General features: G+C 34.4%; 1 protein-coding gene across 1 annotated transcript in view; it reads right to left on the bottom strand.

The window, feature by feature from the left end:
- The window catches only part of LOC110464430, a 36307-nt gene extending 19892 nt beyond the window's left edge, over positions 1-16415 (bottom strand). Inside the window, exon 1 of the mRNA XM_021519638.1 lies at positions 16130-16415. The gene's annotated coding sequence lies outside the window, so the exon portion shown is untranslated. The remainder of the gene's footprint in view (positions 1-16129) is intronic.
- Between the last annotated feature and the right edge of the window lie 4238 nt (positions 16416-20653).

Below are 20653 nucleotides of genomic sequence, written 5' to 3'. Positions count from 1 at the left end.
TCTTTCATACTCTCCAACGATCTGTTCATCAAAATGGGAGATCGGGCATACCATTGTAGTTGCCTTTAATATATATTCTACGAATAGACAGCATCAAGTGGCCTGATGTCACTTAACGTATTATGTTTATACAAGTCTCATCAATTTGTGTTGACGATGTTTCTGTTTGATATGCAACCAATCAGATTATCCTATTTATCTTGTTTTGCTCTCGTCCTCATTTTACATGACAGCTCACTCAGTATTTAAACTCTTCGCATAATTTCCATAGATTAATCGAAGATGATATTTAACATCAATGTTTATGTAACTAAAAGTAAAATTCAAATATGAATTCATAATCTGGTAAGGAAGTCACGAATATTTGAAAATATGAAAGTGAAATCGGTTGAAGACAACTGACAGATGCGAATAACAAAAGTTGAGTGTTAAATGGTTTGTGTGAAACTTTATTTAGTCGCGATCAGGAAAACACATAGTCAAGAATAATAAAGCTCGACTTGGTTTTCAATCAAATGTTTCGTAATAAGAAGTACAACGACAAATAAAATAGATTATAACAAATCAATGTATATTACATTTGTTTATATTACGCTTGTGAACAGTACGAAATGTATATACTTATATATTCTTATTTACATACTTGTCCAATAGATAATTCATTTCGGTGTACATTTATTTGTATCATACACACAGTGTATTAACTTCGTTCAATGATTTCATCTACCATATGAACAATGTTATATGATATAAATATGTGAGGAGCTGAGCTATACCATGGAAGAGTTTCTCTCTGGGATTTAGGTTAAATCATTCCTACCTATACATGGTGGTCATAGTGACGTTATAACCAAAAGACGTCACGTTTTATAACAGCATGACGTCACATTAAAACAGGAAGATTGCGTGGAACCGCACACTCTTATATTGTGTATATCTAACAGACTTATATATGGAAAAATATATGGGTACAGTAATACAAGTAAGCAAAAGAGGTGTGGAGGGGGGATGGAAATGTCTTTTCAAATTCTTAGATCATATGACGAAGTTTTCTATTTCCGACAAAGCCATTTAAAGACCAATTTATTTAAACAGACAGTAATCGGCATTTAAATTGACATTATGATTGCAGTTTTGTTAACCTCCCATACTATGTGCATAATAAACAACGAATTAAATCGTGTGGTAGAAACAGTAACAAATCAATGACAAGCAGTGCTATCTCATTGAAATATTGTACGGTAGTAGGGACGCAGAACTCTAACAAGTCACACTATCATAATAACGGGTAACCAGAGGCAATGTATGAAACACTGCCAAAACGAAATGGAAGAGAGAGAAAAAAAGAGGAAATGACAAAACAGACGTGTAGTCATGGTTGTAGATATCGAGAACGGTGTCTGCCATTAACACAATCAGTCAGTGAGTCCAAAACATATCTTTCATATACTAGACACTACCATTAGTCATGTCATAGTAAGAATTTGCATTAGAATGCATTGGTAATACATACCAATAGATTCCTTATACATGTATTCCGGAATCTAGAATGGTGTAAAGTGAGGCCTGTGCATATTGCTCAATGAAACGATATGTTTTCAGTTGTGTGTCTCTTATTTGACATATTCATAATAATCCAGCAGCTACAAGAATCTCGTAAAAACCCAAACAACTTCGACATTCATCCAAGAAAAACATTCTTTCTCTCACAACCACTGTAGGTTTCCTCACTCCTGACTCATTGGATAAACCTGCTAGGAGTTTGGTTACCCCTTAGTGGATAACACCCTGGCCGTAATTTCATTGGTCAATTTATTACTAATGCCGTCACGTAACAATGCATTGCGGCGTCATCTTCCATTGTGACGTCATGATTCACGGCAATTGTTTCCCCCATCAGAAGCCGAAAAGAGCATTTTAAAGGGAAAGATATGGCTTTCCAGATAAGATATAAACGTTATGGTAGAAAGAGTACCCCGAACTCGTGATGGTAGGTTACCATGTTTACCTAACACTTGTTAGTTAATTTTCAAATTGTAAAAAATATTCGGTAAACATTGTCCCTTTATACAATTTGAAAATGAACTGACTCGAGTTGTATAAACATGATAACCACTCGTTTTGGAACTTCCATGACAACAAATCTAAAGCTATAAAGTTAGTAGTTATACCATGAAATCCATAGTCATGCTCATTTACCTTATGTTCAAATCACCAGCAATTTTCTTTGAATGTTAACTTATATGTTTTGCACTTAATCTTGGCTGGGATATAGATATTCTACACAGCACATGCATTTACAAGTACGTCTCATAAATACGTGTCTGTCCCATATTTGATGTAACGTGAATAACCAAAAATTGGTCTGCTTTTTTACACTTAACACGCTTTGATGCCATTTTGATACCGTTCCGAAGTAAAAGTTTAAACACAAGCTATCCTATTTATCAAATACATCGTGACAAATTAGATTACATGTTACGTCCAGACCATACAAATGCGATGCAAGTACGTTTACTAGGCTAGTGAAGTCTAATTACGACTATCTGCCACAGTCCGAAAGGACATTCTTCGCTCATCTTTATCGATTTTAAATGAGCCCACTTCACTGATGTGTGGAACTCTCTCCCACACAAAATTACGTTTTTTTGATAAAAACGAGGACGTCGTTCTTTGATAACCGTCCTGTAGTCCTGCTTTATGAGCTGTACCATCCCAAGGGGGCCTTACCGAATAGTTAGCTTGATTTTCATAGGAATACATTTATCTTCTTTGATATGAAGAAAATGGTAATATAATTATCAGCGTCAGGAACAATATATTTCCTTTTAGATAAAAAGTAATCACGTTAAAAGGAATGTGTGATTTTTGTCTCAATAATAAAATTATTTCTTGTGGATCTGTGAAGTGAAAATATTCCCACCGATAATGGACAACATGGACTCTAGATTCTATACACGGTCCGTTGGTATTATGTTTTATATTTCTAAAGGAAAATAAAACACAACAGAACGTACTGAGTATATATATTGCACACTTGAAATTTAGATTGACTCATGGATGAAACGTACAGTAATTTACATTCGTTGTATGCCAAAAACAATCACAAAAACCCTATTTCACTCTCAAATTGACAAAGTAAGGACATAATATGAAGAAAATTAACATGGACTATCCCCTATGTTCAAGGGGAATAAGAACAGATGCGTCTGAAAATGAAACGTAGTTTCATTCATAGAGGACGTCTGCCGTGTACATTAGGGTAAAACCCAGGTAGTCACATCCTCAAATTAAAACCCGGATTAGTTACAAAATAAACCAAAAGGCAAATTAATGAGCGTATGCAACTGTTATGGTGGTTATAATCGGCAATTGTAGGTCATAGAACGTTTTAAACGTATTTCGTATCGTGTCAAAAGAGCAATATCAATTTGATGTAATTATGTTTATAAATGTGCTTATTTTTACACGCCTGCTAGAGTATCTCCACATTGGTTACGTACTCCTTCACTGGAAAATAATCCGAGTCATTAAATGGATTTGGATGTTCAAATCAAAATTATTTTACGAGTAGTTTATATTCTGATATCAAAACAAATTAACTGTTTGAAAATTTGTCCTCTAAACATGATAAATAAACATTTTAGTACGGAGATTTTGCTGACTCAACACACTAAATATCTAATAAAACGGTGGTTAACGTGTGTTTGGGGACGGATCCACTAAATCACAGCCTTTGAACAAACTCGTTAGCTGTTTGGACCTCTTTAGTACCACTGCCATCCGGTAAATCATTTTCTCAGTATTAAATCTATATGTCACCTTTCATCCAAATGTACTTTAGCTAACATGTACTTTAACAATTTCGATTAATAAAAATCTAGATATGTTATTTGTTAACAAGAAAAACAAATCCGCATCATTCATTTCTAAATAGCAAAACCTAATAGATTTTCAATAAAAATGGAATAACAAAACTATCTGAGAGATCTTGTAATTTGGAATGTCACCCGATTGTCAAATGCATCCACTACAATGCATTCTTGCCTAAGGACAGATTACTATTCACGTCGTTGCCGAGTATCGCACACAACGCCGCGGATTATCGTTCATGACACAGCCTATTATCGGATACCGAGCCACCGATTATCGTAGTTGACATTAACGGTTATTGTGGAAAACGCTAAATATCGTATTCAATACCGTCGATTATCGTGCAAAGCGGTTATTATTGTACTCAACACGGGGATTATCGTGCAAAACGTTTATTATCGTACTCAACAGCGGCAATTATCGTGCAAAGCGGTTATTATCGTATTCAACACGGGGATTATCGTGCACAACGATACCGATTAATCTCTGTCTTGCTAATATGTTGCTACACGGTATGATAGTGTACTATGTTTACATTCAGTAATGTTTGTTTGCTGTAAATCCTAGTGACAAAAAAACAGTTACTTACGTACTCCGATTCGAAAAATTCTTATTATGTAATTTAGTTTTAGATTTCCGTATTTAATTACATCATACACTTTCATATCATATCATATATATTTTTTGATCTTTTTGTTAATATAGTCTGAGTATGATTTTGTTTTGTATCATGAAACATCAATCTACGTTATATTCTGAGTTATAGTGCTGTTATTTAGAACAGGATTGAACATAAATCGAATAACGGGCGTTAAGGAGTTATGAATATTTGTCTGCAAGTTTGTTCACAAATACAGGACTATAATTATTATAATCAAATGCAGTTTAGTACATTATCTTTATATTTTCTACTGATTTTGAAATTAATTGATATTTTTGATATCAAAATGTCATATTTGTCCTTCAAGTTTGAGGTAGATTTCTGTTGAGAACTTTGCATGTTACTTTGTACACAAACGATCACTTCCGGTTTGCTTCAGTATTGCTAGTGCTACATCAAGTATGACGGTCTTCAAGTACGATCAGGAAAGCGATTAACTGTTATTTATATGGTTTATCTTACAATTAAGATTCGTACTCTCATCGTTTCAGATAGGGAGAATCAGTGTTGACAATGCAAACTTTTCATTTTTGTATGTGAACAACAGCAAAACCTATGTTCGAATTACGACACGTAATGTCCCTATTGTGACATACAAATGGAACTTCTTTTTCATATTTTATTACCGTGAAATTTCCTTGAAACAAAAACGTGACGAGTCTTATGCACTTCCCGTCATAACAAAAAACGCGTGTAGCAGGCTTACTTATGATTTACTACCGTATTCTGGCGATTGTCAGAGGTAGCGAAACACACAGTTGACGAAATGTCGCTATTTTAAACACCTTAATGATTTGGTTAAATCATTTTCAAGGTAAATCATGAATTTGTTAAGGGATATCCAAACTATTGCAAAACACTTGTATCGTTGCATTAGAAACGTTTTTCAGCATTACCATAGCTTTGGTAAATCATTTCTGGAAAGAGAACATCATGTCTTTCGGATATTTACGAAAATCCTGAGGATAAAATTAGCGAAATATGATCTACAACAGTGTTCTGGGTATAAAATGACGATGGAACCGATTTAGGATTCAAATGCTTGACTTCCGATCATTATGCTCTCTCAACTAGCTAAGCTATCAATTCAACGGTAGTACTTCGGTCATTCGCGCGACAGTAACATCCAAAAGAAATTAAAGGGAGGTTTAGGAGAGATGTACAAAAATCTACGGTGAACTCTTTTTTTTTCTTTTTTGCATGCAGTAGGGTAGATATCGTTAATGGTAATGTTCAGACGGTTAATTGATACTCTGCTGATCCTGTAAAAAAATGGGAGTAATGCTCTTATCCTCTAATAGGTACTCGCTTTAGGGTTGTATCTATCATTATAGACTTTCTTACATTACTTATATCTGACTTAGTTTTATATGTTGGAATTTGTCGATGAAGCAGAAGACACTTACCCATCTGATCTTATGTTCTTTATATATTTTTCACAGGCCTTCGTACCAAATCGTCCTTTGGACATTGTTTTGTACTCGTTTTGTCGGGTTTTTATATTAACAGTTAGAACCATTCATCGACTCATCTTATCTACACCAACAATAACAACGGAACAAGGAAAGAATCCAGAGCATTGACAATAAGCCTTCTGTTTCATGTTTGTTCCTCAAAACCGCATTTTAGATGTTGTTTGATGTAGCATTATTTCGTTATTTACTCGTGAAAAGCAAAGCTCACTTCCGTTCCGTAACTAAATAAAACATTCTCCATTGGCGCGTCTCACGATAAATTCATATGATTTGTAACCAAGTCAAAATCAGCATGGCGAATAAATGAGTAATTAAATTCGTCCCTTGGACACAAACTATGCTTTTGTTATTCTAATGAAGTGCTTGTAATCTGCCTATTGTGCTGAATTTCTTTCACTTTAATCGTAAACTTCTTAGAAGTCTGATGATGTAATTGTTTTGTTCTCTGACAAGAGGAAAGAGAGCAGAATGTGAACGCTTACAAAATCGACTGGACCACCAGGATTTGTCTTACTTTATACTGTGATACTAATGCTTAATAGCACGTGCATGCTCAAGGATACTGTTTCATGTAAATGCAGTCACGATAGGACCTTCTGGTAATTTTAGGCCTCGCAGTACCAAACACCAAAATAATACAATCACGTCAGACACCAAGAAAATTTGGTTTGCATGAAGAGTCAAGCACCTTAGTGATTACCATATACGGTTGCATTGCGGATAAACACATTTCTAACCCCTGTTTAACAGCAATTCCGACGTGGGCTTCCTCTGCCAGGTTCCATTATCCTGACAAGCAAGGACACTGGTGTTAACCAAAATCTTCCCCTACTCCATGACCCCATATGCCTGCCAAGGACACGCTCCTGCATTGTCAGAATAAATGGATTTATTTGTACTTATCATTTCCTCTACAAGATGTCACGTGGCCTGTTTTACAATTCATAAGTACAATGACATTAGACTTTTACGACATTTAAAGCAGCATGATACCTAAAGGATATGCATCTACATCTACGTCATGGTATAATTGCATCACGTATATTCCCAACGGAACATGTACTGAAACCAAATTTTATGTAAGAAGTACATGTATGTGGGTGTTTAAAAATGATGATATTCATTTGAAAGGATCTAGTCGTTTTTTAAGGAATCCATTTTGATAAATATAGTCAAAGTCAAGCAATGTTATCTTTTATTTCATAAGAACGAATATCTGTAACAAAATAAAAAAACATAATAGCATCCCTTATTCGTCTAGGTGAATCGTTCTGGCAGCTAAAAACATTACACAAAAGATTAGTATTTTATCACACTCCAAGCGATCCGCCAGAGACCAAAGACTTTATGTACGAAATTACAAATTATGCAATGTACAATATAGACCGCGGAAATTAAACTTATGGTCAATGATTTTTTTGTAATATCCGTCTTAATGATGATTATGGAATGATTTTGGTAGACATGATAGATGTACTAGATGATCGCGGCTATCACCGCACCGAGTACCACAGCAATAAACTGTTATAACGGGAGATAAGACAACGCCGCGTCTTTAATTCATAAATCAATGATAATCGGGTCGAATTATCACAGTATGGGATAAGATGCGAATCGTTTTGAAAATTATTTCTTTTTCAGCTTTAATTAGTAACACAGGAATTTATTAACCGCATGAATTATTCAATGCAGTAAAACAAAATATAGGCCTAATTGCGTTTGTTCTTATCTCATGGCAGGTTTTTACGGCATAGTTAGCCATTCCGCAGGATTAAGGGAAATCATCGCCGCCATAAAGTCGTGTCAGTGACATTCACGGTCAATGAGTGTAATCATGGGACGGCAGAAACGTCAGCGCATGTTAAATAACAATGTGACGTCACAGTTAGGTCCATTCGTTATGATAATTGCTAGATTATACGATTATAGGAAATTGAGAAACTCGGGTCCACCTTACTTACTAAATAATTGATCTGGCGATACATTTTTAAATATTGCGTTAAGCTCTGTGCTGTATCCATCCACATACCCCACTATCCGATCCCACTTATATCAAACGTACAGATGGTATCAGAACCGAATCATCAATGCCGTACCAATATATTGCATGCATGCATTCCTCCTCCACATGCTAAAGTATCAAACCAAACCAGTATTTACCATAGATATTATACATTACATCATCCAGACCGTAGTATTACATTCATCTACACACCGCACTATCCAAACCAAACTAACGGCAACCATATCTTACAACACTGCGTCATCAAGACCGTCTTATAATATCTATTTATGTAGATACAAGTAACATACCTCCACATACACTATATTAACATCATAGCCGTTACGATCTATATACCCTCCACACAACATTGTCTACTTTCGGCCCTTTAAATATTGTCCATTTTTATCCCTCTACAAAAAACCATCTCACAGATCCTTTTTAATAGCATACACACCTAGTTCCTCTAGAACACTATTTAGTCCACACCAGTCAACAGGAGAATAGGGAAGTGTCAATAAACCGATGGATTCGATTTAAAAACCAATAAAACTATGGCAAATATCAACAAATGTTAGCATGGAGACTCTTGAAAAAGGTACGAGTTGAACAAAACCAGATGTTCCGGAAGGGTAAGCGTCCGCTGCATGCTCTTCAACGACACCCGTCATGTAAATCTAGGTCAAATCCGATTAATGCATCCTTCTCAAAGTGAGCACCAGGGTATGATCACGAAACAACAAGACATACTAAGGAGTAAACATCGATAACAACTCCACATAATACCTTCTCCGTGCACTACTCTTTCAAAATTTTACCCTTAAATAAAACATAATTATGTCAAGGAATGGAACGATTGCCGATGGTTTACTGCCAAAGTACATGTGTGACATGCCTCAATAATAATTAGTTTCGTAGCAAAAAAAAATCATTAAATAAATGTAACAAATATCTTCACAGTGTTTTCGTCATTGCATTATCAAGAAAAGTATCTGACATATGAATTAAAGTATAATTTTGAAATCAATTGCACTATATGTGTTTTGGATTTAAAGAAATACGCATTTTGATAAGGGATACTGGTGTTTACTATTTTTACAATTATACTTAAAGATAGCATCGCTTTATTTTATCAGAAAACATTTTAAAACTGTTGTAAAAATCTTTCAGAACATTTTTGTTCAAACGATTTACTTTCCAAAGCACTCAAGATAAGGCCGTTCCTGAATACACCAGACACATTATCGCGCTTTTGAATTTGAGTTCGTTTTTGAAGTGGCAACTATTTCATTATTATATTATCATTTTCCGTAAAATATTGATGCTACGGTGCGAACTAATTGTTTTAAAATTTGGAAATCCTTTTTACACACTAATACGATCTCCCTGGAGTGTCAAATATCTTCTACTATTATAATCAACAATATCCTGAGAGAATATAATTTCCGTCTCAGCGTAGCTCATGACGACAACCGAACAATTCCCAGATATACACAAATTACAGAATGCATATTACTATTAAAACGAAAATAGGTCTTATCGTCTCCTTTGGTAGTAACATGGCGCTAAGTCTTGGTCCTATTATTGTATACGGTGCCTAAATGGTGCTAGGTGTGATACATATCATTGCTTTTATTTGGTATTTACATGGCACTTAGTCTGGCACTTTTTATACAGTTCATAGTACGGATATAGCGATTTGGATGAGCCCATATCATTGCCCTTTATACTTACATTGCGCTAAGGCTGGCATTGTCTTGCCTTTGTTTCTTGCGGTACTTACATGGCGCTAGACTCGGGGACTTACTAATGCATATTGTACGGCATTAGAGGTGAGGCCTTATATTTTATCTGTACTCTTCAGAAGTTAAAACAACGTTCAAATTTCGTTTTGATCTCGTGTAACAGGTTTTTATATTATTTAACAAATTGTGATCAATTTTAAAAGCAAACAAGCATCTGAAAATATGTGAAAAAACTAGACGCCTGTTGTTTGTAGAATTGCTTAAATACATTTTTTTTTTTAAATCAATACGACGGCATTTCGAAAAAGTGTATTTCTTACGTTTCATCAAAGGCCATATTTACACCTTTTTGACACAAGACTGATCAATCGTTTATTGTGTCCCCAGTTTTAATTGAAGCAAGTTCATTTTGCTGTAAAACTTTATAGTGTTGAATATGATGAAATAGTATGCAACAAAGTGGAAAATTATGCATAATTGATATTTTTTTTTTTTTTTACATATTTAGTGTTACTGAAGCACTTTTGATTTGTGACACCGAAAAGATGAAAACTATAATAAATTATCATGGGCAAAAAGAAGCACACGGTCGCCCCATTTTGTGTCTGTTTTAGAACATTTTTATTTAATCCATTTAATATTAAAATAAATTTAATAGCAGAACGTTTTTCATATAAAGTGTTATATCGACGAAACAGAAATGAAAAATGAGATTTTGTTCATTAATAAAAAGGGGTAGGGGTATCTTAAATTGCTTTTCTGAGTTAAAAGAATATGTTTGAAATTTAACTACCATAATAAAAAAAAAAAAAATTTGAAAACGCATTTGGAAGATATTGTATGACGCTGTTTTGCAAATGGTCAATACCAAATATAAACACCTAAAATCACATAGTATGTTAAATTGGTATCCATGACCAATCCAAGACAAAAACCGAGCACACGGACATATCATTTCTTTTTTTGCATTTTTCCCAAAATATTTATAAGAAAACAAACTAATTCAGGAATGTTTTGACTTTTGAGGAGTGCATCCTTAAATAGAGCAAGGAATAAATTATCTCTTTACGTATGGTACTCAACGGCGCAAGGTCTGGGACATATCGTTATCTATGCTGCTTATTTTTTTTACATTTTCTTTAAATATGAACATGTATCACCAACTGCTTACAGCCATCACTGTGGTCCTATTCGAAAATATAAGATAGCATCATTGATGATATGTATCATTAGAAACACGAATACCCGGTCACTTAAGGTATCTTTAACCCATTAATACTCTATTTTTACATTCACTTGTATTAGGAAATGTACCAGAAGCTCTCATAGCACGGATCAGTGTCGACTATAAGGGCGCATTTTCATTTTATACCACGTCCTCTATTGGGAATCTTGTTATACCATTGGTCACATGTTGACTTTATAAATCCCGTATTTTGCCAGAAGAGCTGACTTATCTTGTCGTTCAATTACACTATCAGGAAACAGATAAGTGTGATACCGGTTCAATAAAAACTCTTGATTACCAATAAAAGAACACCGATGTTTAGAACAGGAGAACTCTACATGTCAACATTTTCATTTGAACAAATCAGCAAAATTACAAAAGATAGAAGCCAGATCATTGTCGACATATAAGAAGAATATTGAATTTTAAATTGAATTTAAATACAAAGCGTCTTTTTTGTTGGGACAACAGGCAAAAGTGCTACCTAACAAACAACGCGCCTTTATAGTTGAAGAAACTAGTCGGTACAAAAGGTACCTTGTTACGAGAATAATTTATCATGGCAAATCAATCGTCATATTTGTATGTCAATTTCATATCTAACTTTATATGCGGACACACAAGACGCCTTATTGGTTGTATAGTTAGTTTACAATGCTGACACACACGACGCCTTTTTGGTTGGACAGTTATTAATGACGATGACGAATAATGCGCCTTATTGGTTGTATACATGTGGTTAGTTTATAATGCTGACACACAAGACGCCTTTTTGGTTGTATAGTTAGTTTATAATGCTAACACACACGACGCCTTATTGGTTGTATAGTTAGTGTATAATGCTGACACACAAGACGCCTTTTTGGTTGTATAGTTAGTTTATAATGCTGACACACACGACGCCTTATTGGTTGTATAATTAGTTTATAATGCTGACACACACGACGCCTTTTTGGTTGTATAGTTAGTGTATAATGCTGACACACAAGACGCCTTTTTGGTTGTATAGTTAGTGTATAATGCTGACACATAAGACGCCTTATTGGTTGTATAGTTGGTTTATAATGCTGACACACAAGACGCCTTATTGGTTGTATAGTTAGTTTATAATGCTGACACACAAGACGCCTTTTTGGTTGGACAGTTATTATTGAAGATGACGAGTAATGCGCCTTATTGGTTGTTTAGTTAGTGTATAATGCTGACACACAAGACGCCTTAATGGTTGTATAGTTAGTTTATAATGCTGACACACGCGACGCCTTATTGGTTGTATAGGTAGTTTATAATGCTGACACACACGACGCCTTATTGGTTGTATAGTTAGTTTATAATGCTGACACACACGACGCCTTATTGGTTGTATAGTTAGTTTATAATGCTGACACACGCGACGCCTTTTTGGTTGGACAGTTATTATTGAAGATGACGAATAATGCGCCTTATTGGTTGTATAGTTAGTGTATAATGCTGACACACAAGACGCCTTATTGGTTGGACAGTTATTATTGACGATGTCGAATATTGCGCCTTAATGGTTGTATAGTTAGTTTATGATGTTGACACACACGACGCCTTATTGGTTGTATAGTTAGTTTATAATGCTGACACACAAGACGCCTTATTGGTTGTATACATGTAGTTAGTTTATAATGCTGACACACAAGACGCCTTATTGGTTGTATAGTTAGTGTATAATGCTGACACACAAGACGCCCTTTTGGTTGGATAGTTAGTTTATAATGCTGACACACAAGACGCCTTATTGGTTGTATATTTAGTTTATAATGCTGACACACAAGACGCCTTTTTGGTTGGATAGTTAGTTTATAATGCTGACACACAAGACGCCTTTTTGGTTGCATAGTTAGTTTATAATGCTGACACACAAGACGCCTTATTGGTTGTATAGCTAGTGTATAATGCTGACACACAAGACGCCTTATTGGTTGTATAGTTAGTTTATAATGCTGACACACAAGACGCCTTATTGGTCGAACAGTTATTATTGACGATGTCGAATATTTATTCATGCTGACACACAAGACCTCTTATTACGAGTTCAGTTCTTTATTAGTCCTGACACACCATACACCGTGTTAAAAGACATCTAGCCGTAAAATTTAAATACCAGACAACTTATTGCTGAAATAACAGTTTGTTAATGCTCACAAAACACACGTCTAGTTGTCACGAGATAATTAGGCATTGATGCCAATACATGAAGCTCCATACTCAATGCAAAACTAGGTATTCTTGCTGATACATCAAACGCCTTATTGTTAAGACAAATAATTATTGCTGACGACCTACAATGCATCGAACTGTACGGACAACTCTGTCTTAATTTAATGTTGCTAAACGTGATGTCAGTAATTTCCTTATTGCTAAGACACGTACGTATTTGTAGTTATCAATATTGACTAAAAATCGCATACTAGCTTAACAATCTAAATCGAATAAGTTAAATTTCAGATGCATAAAAATAAAAGATCTATGTTAACAGAAAGTTGACGTTTTTGCCTTTTTACCATAAACTGTAAGGTTAACTATTCGATCTGTCAGCATTTTTCTTACTTTAAGCTGGTTGCTATGTAATGATACGGTAAACTTCTTAAACTGAAAATCATCCAGACTTTGAAAAAAGAATTAAAAAGATACAATTCTTATCAATCTATTTCGAAATTGAAGTCTGGTCTCACGATATTTTGACTGTAAAGACATATAGAAAATAGAAAAATTTACCCGGTGCAATAATAATAAAACCAGTACGCTTCAAGAAAAGAAAGGTAAACAGTACTTTTCTGTGCATTATATAGTTATGTATAGCTTTCGCTGTTATAGACCTGGCGATAAAAATATAATAACTGTTATATAATAAGATTTATATTACTTACACACCAACTGGTATACATTTTGTATGTCCTTTTGTGAGCAACAAAGCTATATATAAATCCATTAAGACGAGATAGGGCTCCCTAAATGCTAGGATGAAGATAGATGCAAGCCTTTTTATTTTTTTACAAATATCAAGTTTTTCACGATTTTGCTTTTTCAACATTTCTAAGGTTGGCTATATAATGAGTTATTGAATAGTAACAACTTACTTTATCCAGACTCGAAAACCTCACATACCATTTACACCGGTGTAGTACTAAAATGCAAACGAGTTAAAAGGTTAGACAATTATTTCCATTGAAATCGAGAATCAATTTGTATTAGCGCGATTTCAAGTAACAAGTCTAATGCTATATATGTCATACACACCATGATCGACAAGGTTTACCGACCTATGTCTATTTTTAATACAACAGTGATATTGTTTCCTAGCACCGAACTGTCGTCATTCACTTTACATACTTGTCATTTCTCGGTTCTTCACGACAAGTTGAAGTGAAAAACTCAGTTTCGAAATTCGATCCTTTTGCACTTTTCAATAGTGTATTTTCCTCTTGGGATGCAGTGTTCATCGATGAATGAGATCTCCAATATAGTTAAGTAATGTCTTTTTATTATACGCGGAGTAGTTTTAAAGATTTGATATCCAATAGGGGAAGATGGGATAGGGTAACATGGGGAAAGGAAAAATTTGATATACCCAATTGATAGGAACATGGAAAACAAATTAAGGAAATAGCATACACAGACATTTTTTTTTTTTTATATATATATATATATATGAGATATAATTGAAATGAATACCGATGGTTACTGAAACAACATTATTGAAACTAAGATGATATCTTCTGTTGCAGTCTCTTTCACAGATTTTTGTTAATTTATACAGGAATTAATTGAAATCTGGAGGATAAATTTCTCTTCATTGTTTAACGTTATTTCTATTTGGTGTAGTTTTCACACGTAATTAATACACGATTATTTATTGGTTACAAGATTAATGAAGACAATTGAACAACAATTTTATGCAAACGCATGCAATAAGGCAGGTCAGATTGCTATGGGTCTTCATTGTTTAGGCATCCTATAACATTTACTTGTAAAAGTTTCGACAGGAATGTATTCAATCATTCATGTTTTGGAGTTGATAACGTATAATATGTCACCTTATTAAGAACTCAAAATCCGGATTTCAACAAACACAATCGAAAAAACATTCTTTATTGGTAATTATTACGAGTATAAAGCAGCTTACATGAATTGATTTTGTGAGGCAAGGGATATATTCACCAATGTGCAAGCAGCAATAATTTAAAGATTAAGACTTTAACGAATTGTTTATCATTTTATTTGAGATAGGAAAAATGCAGGTAATGGCTTTCAAATTAAACAAATGGAACATCTGCAATTACTGGTAAATTTCCAAAGAATTCATTAAAAGTATTGAATAATTCGCTTCTTCCATGATATGAGCATTGTCATCTCGACGTCATTGCTTTAATCGTCTTTGTATTTAGCTGGCCATAACGCCGACAAAGCCAATGATATGAGCATGTCCATATTTAACTGATTTTACTGCTTTGAAGTTTTGTTAGCGTTTGGACATAATAAGTCATTATCGTGGAAGTTAAAAGACCGCCTTGTTGACACAGAAATCAGCACACAGAGAACATAAATTTAAAAGATTACATCGTTTTAAAAAATCTTCTTATCACTAGCTGAATCTGTTGTGTTATTTATTGGATGTTGTCAGTGTTCCATTAATTTTATCGAAAGTAATTTTTGTCACAAAAAGTCCAGAAATAAAACAAATGGTTAAAGATTCACCACAACCTCAACACACAAGGACACAAACTTAAAAAAACCTCCATAAAAACACTATGGAAACTAGGAAAAGTAACACCATCATTTTATCTTTAATTATACGCATTGTCAGTTTTTTAACCCATAATTTTTGGAACCAGAAGAAGAGTTCAGTATCAGAATGGCGAATCGATATTAATTTAAAATGAAAATTTATCAATTAAAACAATTTAAAATACAAATTTTCACATTGTATATCAAATAGAATATTAATTGAAAAACTTAAATTTTGAACATTTAAGTATTTTATCATAATTGTTAAAACACAACCATACGTGGTATTTGCAACACTCCTTAAGCAATTAGAATGTATTTTTTGAAAGTTATTTAAAAACGTTTGCTAAGATTTTACAAGAAAATCTTAAAAATATTTAAATCACTTACCTTTGAAAAGTTAAAAAGCGTTGAATAATAATCACAAAGTCTTTGAAGTGAGTCCTTATTCGATGAGATCCTTTAGTTAATGTCTTCCAAGAGTCCTGTTAGCTGGCGATGGGTCCCTGTTGTGTCTTACGTCTCATTTCAATGCCTGTTTAACAGATGGCAGCTTAATGTATAAGTCGTACAGAGCTAGTCAGTAACTACCGTAGTTTTATACAGCCTCCGGAAGGCGTAAGGATATACCTCTCCTCCGTGAAAAGGCACCCTGTGACGTTGTGATGTTACCGACTACATGTGATTTCCGTTTTCGCAAAGCATCCATTACTAATACTGTGTAGTGATATATCCTCCGCACGTGGCGTATATTGATCTCAAGACAAATTCTATACACATCCCGTTACAAATACGAAACTAAATAGTCTTATATTATACGTGACATTTTACTTGAAATTGATTTAAATAGCTAATAAATTCAAAACAAAAAAAATCTTCGATTCACCGGAATGTTTGGCGTTATCGGATATAAGATGTAACTTACATATGTAATATCCGGTGACTGTGCTTTTTTTGACTGAATAAGTTTTCATTAATACAATATATGCAGAAACCGGAGGTGTTTGGATATATCAAATGAACATGACCATTAAACTATTATCATCGGTCATTGAATTAATTATTGATTTGGTCCTGTAAAGTGAGGGGCGTTTGATACACTTTATTGTTCAAGTTATATGCTTCTAATTGTATGCTTCTTTGTTAAATTAGCATTGTTAACTTTAAGATTAACCTCACAGTATTTCTTTCACATTGTCTAAACTATAGGGTAGACAGATTAATAGCAAATGTTACAGTACTCGTGTCCATTGTTCGCCTTACAAATGTAATTGATTATTCTCAATTTTTGTCGATTCTATATCTGCAATGAGCCTATTTGTCGCGTCGCTACGAATGACCAGACATAGTTGGTGATTGGAAATTGAAAGGCTTGTTTACATACATATCAAAATATAAAGATAAACAGGTGATTAACTTGACATTGACTATTGTAATTCTTAACTGAAGGCTGTCGCGGACAAGTCAAGAGGTGGAAGGACTTTTATGACGGAAACTCATTTGTTATCATATGTTTGATAGGTTTGATAGGTGGTTTGATAGGTTTGTAGGTTTGGTTTGATAGGTTTGTAGGTTTGATAGGTTTGTAGGTCTGGTTTGATAGGGTTGATAGGTTTGTAGGTTTGGTTTGATAGGTTTGATAGGTTTGATAGGTTTGGTTTGATAGGTTTGTAGGTTTGATAGGTTTGTAGGTCTGGTTTGATAGGTTTGATAGGTTTGTAGGTTTGATAGGTTTGTAGGTTTGGTTTGATAGGTTTGATAGGTTTTATAGGTTTGATAGGTTTGTAGGTTTGATAGGTTTGTAGGCTTGATAGGTTTGTAGGTTTGATAGGTTTGAAGGTTTGGTTTGATAGGTTTGATAGGTTTGAGAAGTTTGATAGGTTTGTAGGCTTGATAGGTTTGATAGGTTTGGTCTGATAAGTTTGTAGGTTTGATAGGTTTGTAGGTTTGGTTTGATAGGTTTGATAGGTTTGATAGGTTTGTAGGTTTGATAGGTTTGTAGGTTTGTAGGCTTGATAGGTTTGATAGGTTTGGTCTGATAAGTTTGTAGGTTTGATAGGTTTGTAGATTTGGTTTGATAGGTTTGATAGGTTTGATAAGTTTGTAGGTTTGATAGGTTTGTAGGTTTGATAGGTTTGATAGGTTTGTAGGTTTGGTTTGATAGGTTTGAGAGGTTTGTAGGTTTGTAGGTTTGATAGGTTTGATAGGTTTGATAGGTTTGTAGGTTTGATAGGTTTGATAGATTTGGTTTGATAGGTTTGGTTTGATAGGTTTGTAGGTTTAATAGGTTTGGTTTGATAGGTTTGTATGTTTGTAGGTTTGATAGGTTTGTAGGTTTGATAGGTTTGATCGGTTTGATCGGTTTGTAGGTTTGTAGGTTTGATAGGTTTGTAGGTTTAATAGGTTTGATAAGGTTGATAGGGTTTGATAGGTTTGATATGTTTGTAGGTTTGATAGGTTTGTAGGTTTGTAGGTTTGATAGGTTTGTAGGTTTGATAGGTTTGTAGGTTTGATAGGTTTGTAGGATTGATAGGTTTGATAGGTTTGGTTTGATAGGTTTGTAGGTTTGATAGGTTTGTAGGTTTGGTTTGATAGGTTTGATAGGTTTGAATCAAATGTCCAGGCTTAGTAGGATAATGATGTTTTACTCTTCTGCTGGAGATGTTTGTTTACCGACTTTGATGTGAAGGGTGTAATGCCAACTCACAACGTTTCAGTCAGGAATGTTAATTCAGCTTCAATGATGGGTATGTAGTCGTGTCGCCACATAAGGCTTCTTGTAACATTATCTATGAGGGTGTAGTGATGTAGACTGCCTACCTGGGGGAGGAGCGCGGATTCGTAGACAGTGTTTGGGACCCACCTTCTACCACATGACGCGTTATAGAGACGAGATATCGACCACTCAGATACATGCTCTGTTATAATTTGATGTTTCAAAGAAGGACCGTGCTGTAAGATAACTTAATTGCAAAGGCGTCCTTACAGCCAACGTTGGTTTTTAGCTGTTCTTTTACAATTTTCTTCCTACTCCGCTTTTGAAACTGTTGGCCATGATTCTGACGCTAGTAAAGGACAACACATTGTGTTGCTACTTGTGATAATATGAGGAATTAAAAGTGAACCATATCTCTATAAATGATTTGTGAAACGGCTCACTTCACTACAGTGCATAGTCATTCCTCATGCTGGACATAGGATTATTTCTGTTTCATTATTTTTCATATGCACAAAACCAGGATGAAGTATGTTGCTTATACAATATTCAGGTAGTCTGGTATTGGGTCCGCCGTATGTATGTATGTATAGATACTTCCACAGAAAAAAAGATGACATATCTACACATTCAAGCATACAAGGTGCATACGTATGCACCAATAATGAATTACAAAAGATGTAAATTTAAATAAAATTGTGCCTTTTGGATGATAGGGAATTGTTCATTCAATATACATACGACTTGATAAGAAAATGCCGCTCCCAATCATACATGTAACTGCAAGAACATCTTAAAGATTTTAGTTTATGTATATTTTTAAAAGCGCATTGGTAACAAGGTGTCGCACAGGAAACACTTCCTTACGCCTCGTGATAGGCGAAACATGGAAACGGTCTGTCAATTTTTATTTACAGACGACACTTGTTTTTTCCTAGATTATTGCAACACTATCATCATGTTTAATCAGTAACGTAGGGATAACATATTCAAACTTGCCACTCAGCCCACACTAATGTCGTATGGCATTGCCACGCTGACACGGCGATGTACAAGATAACGACTAGTGCGCTACCACAGACACCCAGGTCTTAACGATTGGTTGGGTTCGACACTTTCACTAATTGAACAAAGAGTAATATCGCTGGTTTTATGATGTGATTTCACTTAACATTAACTAGTGACCGCTATCGGTGGCTTTAACAGGTGAGATACTGTTTATCCGATTAAGCTCCTATCACAGATATCAATTGTTCCGTATCTGCTTTATTTGGTCGATCCTTAAAAAAACTGAAGGTCTTAATGTGTTAATGTGGCGATTCAAAACGCGTGGACCCATTTTAATACAGCGCCTTTTCACACTTTTAATAATTGGTAAATGACGACAATAACCAGACAAACTCATTTATATATACAGTGTAGCAAAGTATTTATTCCAAATGCGTTAACGGATGGTAGATTAGTTTATGTGTTTTGGGTATCTGTTCATCCCGTTTGTTCGTTATATTGCATATATATTTTACATGATCAATTGTTATGCAGCATTGTAACATTTCAATATACCATTCATTTTGAGCGAAATCACTCGTAATGTATCCGAACTACCAGTGGCATTTAACTTTCGATTTTGCCAGAACATTACCGTCGGTTGACTGTAATGGATAAAATAAGGACAGTGTATTGTAATTGTCACTATACGTTTAAAGTAAAACCTTTTAGTATTTGAAAGGACAAGGCTTTCGATTAAGGACTGGTAATGTTTTTGTTTCAAATATCTAGTGTTGAAGATGTCTGTCGTAAATTCAAAGTAGTATAAAAGGTGTTATTTGACAATACAAATGGGTATGGCGGAAAACTGCCCGTATTTCCCTAAGTCGTCATTTATGAAAACGGGAAACAAACATTAAGGAGTAAAACATTTCGTGTAGAAAAAATGAATGCAAAAGATACAAAACCAATTGAATATTAATTTTTAAACAGCTGAGAAATTAGATATTACTAATATGATACTGCAAATATAGCCATATACACTATATCTATGAAAGTGAAGGGGTTTCCCGGACTTAAAAAAATACTTTCAACACTTTCCCATCCGAGGACCAACTTTTGAATAAACTTTTTGTGACCGTGATGTAATATGCAAAAACAAATCGTATTAAGGAAAAGTGGTCCTCCTTTGGGAAAGTGCTCAAAATAAT

This window comes from Mizuhopecten yessoensis, unplaced genomic scaffold (assembly GCF_002113885.1).
Source record: "Mizuhopecten yessoensis strain PY_sf001 unplaced genomic scaffold, ASM211388v2 scaffold10987, whole genome shotgun sequence".
Lineage (NCBI taxonomy): Eukaryota > Metazoa > Mollusca > Bivalvia > Pectinida > Pectinidae > Mizuhopecten > Mizuhopecten yessoensis.
The sequence above is the reverse complement of the archived record's forward strand: the minus strand, read 5'-3'. Positions and strand labels throughout refer to the sequence as shown.